Source organism: Ursus maritimus, unplaced genomic scaffold (genome assembly GCF_017311325.1).
Source record: "Ursus maritimus isolate PB19 unplaced genomic scaffold, ASM1731132v1 scaffold_31, whole genome shotgun sequence".
NCBI lineage: Eukaryota > Metazoa > Chordata > Mammalia > Carnivora > Ursidae > Ursus > Ursus maritimus.
This window is the reverse complement of record NW_024425675.1, coordinates 32,142,217-32,148,216: the sequence shown is the minus strand read 5'-3', so window position 1 is coordinate 32,148,216 and position 6,000 is coordinate 32,142,217. Positions and strand designations below refer to the sequence as shown.

Below are 6,000 nucleotides of genomic sequence, written 5' to 3'. Positions count from 1 at the left end.
CAGGTCTCTGACACAGAACGGTCATTTCTAAAGTAGGACGTGATTTAACCACAGCCCGCTCTGTGTGGGGCATCGACCCCCCTCCATCGAGGGACCACGGTCCACCAATACCAGACACAAAGATCACATCATGATGACACCCTAAAACAGCTTTCCTGGGAATTTCTCCCACACTCGTAAAAGTAAACAAGGAAGTGTGAATGCCCCGTACAGCCAGCACGGAGGGAACTCCCCATCAACCAGTAAGAGACTAATGTCCCCAGAGGGGACCAGAGCAGAATGGCCCCCAGATCTCGAGCCCTGGCTACGACAGCTCTCTAGGAACACACTGTTTCTGTGCACACCTTGTTCTGGGCCACGGCAGCGGTCCCCACTTGTGAAGCACCACCCCCCGATGATGAAAAATCAATCGCTCCATCTTGGGCCCCGCAGTGGCCAGGTCCACGCCCGGCATCACGCCACAGTACCCCCCAGATGCCCTCGTCTTCCTAAATGGGTCCCCAGAGCCAGCCGCAAGGTCTGCCACTGGGAAGTTTCAGAAAGTGAGACTGTGTGGGAACCACCCAGTCTGTCTTCATCCTGCTTTGCAAATCCTAAGCAGTGTCTTCAGGTGACCTCGCGTAAGGAAGGAAGGGCCCGCCGCCTGAGACTGGCCCTCGCAGCCCTCAGCTGGAGCACACCACACGGCGCCACCAGCTGGCCCGCCCCGCGGGCTCCCCCGTGCCTCCAGAAGGCCCCGCAGGGGCCCCACGCTGCCGCCACCCACCCAACTTCTCTGCTGGGACTTGGGAGTTCTCTTGCATCAACAAGACTGTCCCACTTCTCAAGGGCTCCTTGCTCTCCCCCCTGAAGATTAACAAAAGCCAAAACCCCTCTGAAAGAGTAGTGTTTCTTCACCTTCAGAAACCAGGCCCACCCCCAACTCAGAGACGACGCCCACACACAAATGTGTGGGACCGCGGATTCAACATGCCTGATGGCCGTGCTTGGCTTCCGTGCTGGTGCGGAAAGCTGGAAGAGCTGCATTGCAGTAAGACCTGACCGGAGCCTGTTCCAGCCATTATTTGACAGGCAACCAGAATACACCAAAAAAAACCCCAAGCCATGGGTTCCTGTATTCACGACATGCCAGACCCCCTGCCGTACACTCACATACACACGAGCTCTGGGCCGAGAGGTGACACGCCAGGACAGACTTGCACCTTACGAGCCCTTCATGGTGCCCCGTTCGGGGGCCAAGCACACAGCTGGCCCCACAGCGTCCTATTTATGCTAACAGGGTTCTACAGCACAAGAGAAGAGGGTGCTCGGGCTGCTGTTAAGGCTTCTAACGCTCTAGAACACCTTCCATCCTCCTCTTCAATCCAGAAGGCCTTGAAGACACAGACGCGACCTGACCCAGAGGACAGTTTGAGCGTGCACGGGACCCCGCAACGGAAGAAGACTGCACCTCGAACCTGGGTGACCATCGTGCCCTCAGAAAGCACTTAGCCATACGCTGAGCTATGACAGAAACACAGCTGGGTGATCGCGAGGACACGTCCAGGAGTCCACAAGCCACGAACGGGAGCTAATGCATCAGCCCCCTTCCAGGTTTTCAGGCGGACTTGGGGAGGACGATTCACAGCCATATATGTCCTGAGTTCACATCGGACGGTGTCCACGTCCACAAATAAATTACAGCGGCCGTCCTCATCAACAGAGGCTCAGGGAACCACGATTTACAGTCCTCAGGGTGGACAAGGGGGAATCTACAACGAGACCGTATCATTCTACAAGTTCAAAGCCAAAACAGGTTTCCAAAGCCACCTGTGCCATGTCACTAAGCTACACGAACTGCGGTGAGGGTTTTGGCTCACACTAGAGTCCCCCGGGGTGAGCGCCCCAGAGGAGGACGCGGGAGGACGCTGCTGCCGGTTCTCCCTGAACACGCACACTCATCAGCAAGTTGGACAGGACCCTCCATCTCCCTCCCATCACCACGCACAAAGATCATCTCAAAAATATGTGAGCACTTGCATTCAGAACAGACTTTCTGGGGGTAAAGCGCCCTCAAACCTGCTACATATTCTCCTACCACACAAGGGAGTTCGCTACACAGAGTCTGGTATAAAAACATAACCGTTTCCTGGGATTATCATTCCCGTGACACAGTGCACTACTCAGCCCAATGCCAGCACAGTATGTATTAGAAGTATGACTAACTTGTTCCCCTGAAATTCCTAACATGTTCAAAGCAGAAAACCCCTGAATCGCAGGCATAATCCTCATGGTTCCTCTCACGGTCATCATGTAAACAGAAGTAATATTGCACCAGAAAAGGAAAAGGTAGGACCACATTTAGCTTCTGTGACTCACTGTTCTAAACTCAATGTAAAATTGCTAAAAATATCGAGACAAATACGATTAGAATATATTTAACTATCTCCACCTAAATTCAAGTCCCCCTTAAGCACTGTGAACTTTTCCCTCAGTGTACAAAGTTTCCAAAAGCAAATGCTGGAATTAACAAGATGACAACTTTTTCTGGTTCTAGAATCAAGAGGGAATTGGCAGAAGGTTGTTCCGTCAGCTGTCAGGAACTCTTCTCTTGCAAAGTATCAGAGAAGGGAAGGAGCCGATGTCCTTTATTCACTTACAGTCCAGGAAGCAACGCTGAAGCCGACTGGAAATATTGGCAGTGTACTGTATCAAAGCCGATATTTTAAGAACAAGAGTAATTTCCTGAATTAACAACAGCTCCCATGGTGGCTTTTCAAAACCAGTTCATTTGCTCCAATAATTAACTCGGAAAACAACATAAGTCATCCTTTTATCTCTGAAAAAAGAGGGTAATTTTTTCCCCAAAATAGTTTCTCTTTCTTTCAAATGATTCCAGTTTAATCTAAAGTTGAGACTATTTAACAGCAGAGTCTCATGTTCCTTGGCTTTTCTAATTGACGTAGTTAAGATACAATGTTAGTTTCCGGTATACAATGTTCCCATCCATCACCCTGTGCCCCTCAGGACAAGTGCGCTCCCCACCCCCACACCTCCCCACTGCTGGCTAACACGTGTTCTCTAGAGCAAGGAGTCTGTTTCTTGGTTTGTCTTTGTTCTGTTTCTTGTATTCCACCTGAGTGCAATCATACAGCATTCGTCTTTCTCTGACTGACTTTACCAGCACTATACCGTCTAGGTCCACCCATTTGTTGCAATGACAAGATCTCATTTCTTTTTATGGCTAATACTCTATTGTGTGTACATATATCACATTTTCTTTATCCACTCATCAGTCAATAGGTCAGCACTTCCATATCTTGGCTATTGTAGATATGCTGCTACAAACAGGGTGCATATATCTTCCCAATTAGTGTTTTCGTTTTCTTTGGGTAAATACCCAGGAGTGCAATGGCTGGGTCACAGGGTAACTCTATTTTTAACTTTTTGGGGAACCTCCACACTGTTTTCCACAGTGGCTGCACCAGTTTGCATTCCCACCAACAGTGTAAGAAGGTTACTTTCCCTCCTCCACATCCTCGCCAACACCTGTTGTTTCTTGTGTTGTTGATTTTAGCCATTCTGACAGGTGTGAGGTGGTATCTCGTGGTTTTGATTTGTATTTCCCTGATGATCAGTGGTGTTCGCCATCTGTATGTCTTCTTTGGAGAAATGTCTGTTCAGGTCTTCTGGTCATTTTTTTTATTATAATAATTTTTTTATTATATTATGTTAGTCACTATATGGTACATCCCTGGTTTTGGCCATTTTTAATTGGAATTTTTTTTTTTCTTTTTTAGTGTTGAGCTGTGGGTACCTAGCTTGAGCTAATATTAGAGTGGCTAACATTTCCCAAATAGAGAACCAAGGACAAAAAAAATAATAAAAAAGACTATAACTAAATAAAACTAAGGGCAGAACTGATTGATAGGCATATATAGGGGACAAAAGACCCCAAGACTGGCATTTTTTTTTCTCCTCTGCAACAAATGTCAAGTCCCTAGGAAGCCCTTTGCCAGACTTCCTCAGGCCGTTCCAGGCATTCCACTTCTCCCATCCGAGGCAAACCAGGCCTGCCTACTTTCTTGGTCCCACACGGCCCTTCTTGAAGAAGCACCATGTACCTGAAATACAAGAGCCCTCTCACCAGCACTTCCTAAAACGTTCCCTCATGAAGCTTTTCTGGATTTAACAATCGAAAGTCTGAACACTTCCTTTCCACTCACTCGGGGCAATGAAACATCATATGCTTTCCGTTTAACTAAAAAGATAAAAAGGAAAAGAGAAAAGCAGCCCAGGGAGGGCAGGGACTGGTGCTTACTCATGACTGAATCCTGTCTCCCAGAACAGCGCCTGGCGCACAGCAATTATTAGCAGAATTAATATCGACATTTTGTCTAGAGGTTGAAAAACATCTCTGTGACTTCAGACCCTCGGATCCATCAGTCGAGTGTGCACTGGGGCCATTCACAACTGGTGTCCAAATCCTGTCCAAATGGGTCTTTTAAATTCAGGGCTTTCCAGACACCGCTGCGTTTGTCACTATTTTGTTTTGTTTTAAGAAATCTATATCAGTTACCACCAAGACCACCAAGAATAAACCCATTCAGCTATTTTTCACAAATAAAACGTTCAACATGTAAAGGTGTCTTTAAATCCAGTACACTGAGCTTAGCTCGATCTTCAAATGAGAATGTGATGTTGGGAAGAAGTCCCCCAAGGATCGGTCTCAGTTCCTGGAGAACCTAACAGCTCCAGGAGGAAGTCAAGTGTGAGGCAGGGCAGCGAGGAAAAATGGTTTCTTTGGATTTTTTATTTCAAAAGAGCAGAGGCACCTAAGACGTGTTCTGTACTTCATACTTCTGCACGTCCCCGAAAGCACTGCACGCAGGCGCATGATGGGCCGGCTTACGTCGGGGCCGTACTTGCTCAGGCTGGGGATATGGCTGAACGATTTCCACACGTCCTCAACAGAAAGGATCAGAACCCACATGGAGTCACTGACTGCTTTGAACGGAGGCAGAACTTCGAGAAAGGAAAGGAATGGTAAAGTCCCACAGGGACACGTGTGTCCTTCTTCAAGGAAGGTATGGGTTCACATGAGACACGCTGCTTTGTTACTGAAAGCACCTGCTTCCTTGCTGTTTTCATCCCTAAATAAACTTACTATTTTAAATGACTCATGACCAGGGCTCCTGGGTGGCTCTTGATTTTGGCTCAGGTGAGGATCTCAGGATTGTGGGATCGAGCCCCACATCGGGCTCCCTGCTCAGCGGGGAGTCTGCTTCTCCCTCTGTCCCTCCTCCTGCTTGTGCTCACTCTTTCTCTCTCTCAAAAAAAATAAATAAAACCTTAAAAAAATAAACAATTACTGACCATTCTCAGCAGACGGGTGTATGCTTTGAACTGGGTGCAACAGTGGTGTGTTTTAGCCTCACGCTTTCCCTGGTCTTTCTTACAAGGGAACGTTCCATGCCTGAGAAACTGGTGGTATAAGACTGACGTGTCTGGTTTAGGACGGTCAACAGCAGAGCTGCATGCGGTCTCACCTACAGAAGAAACTTAGGTCTTGTTTTATACAGAAAACACCATCAATTTGTAAGAAATGGATTTTAAGATTTCTAATTCCATTCTGTAAGAACTCTGAGGAACAGGTGTGCAGGACTCTAAGGACACCTGCTCCCCGCACGTCAAGGAGAGGATGGTCCGGACGGGCACGGCACCCAGGTCTCTGAAGCCTGTCACATCAGCACCTGCTCTGCACCCCTCCCAAGCCCAGGGACTCTGAACCTTTGGGTGTGGGCCCAGGGGTGGTTCTCAAGCTCAAAGGTGGTGACGGACAAGCACCAGGGTCTGTGGATTCCCCGAAGCCGATGAAGAGAAACCCGACCTTTCAACACCTCATGTCATGGTTCTGCTTAAGCTGAGCCAGGAATGGATGTCCAACCGCAGAACACCCGATCCCCAAACACAGCGTAACTCAACATGAGACCTGCCGGGAAACCAACGGGAGATTTTAGC

At 48.3% G+C, this 6,000-nt stretch overlaps 1 protein-coding gene across 4 annotated transcripts in view; it reads right to left on the bottom strand.

The window, feature by feature from the left end:
• The window catches only part of DIP2C (disco interacting protein 2 homolog C), a 387,541-nt gene that overhangs the window by 309,470 nt on the left and 72,071 nt on the right, over positions 1–6,000 (bottom strand). The window lies entirely within an intron of this gene.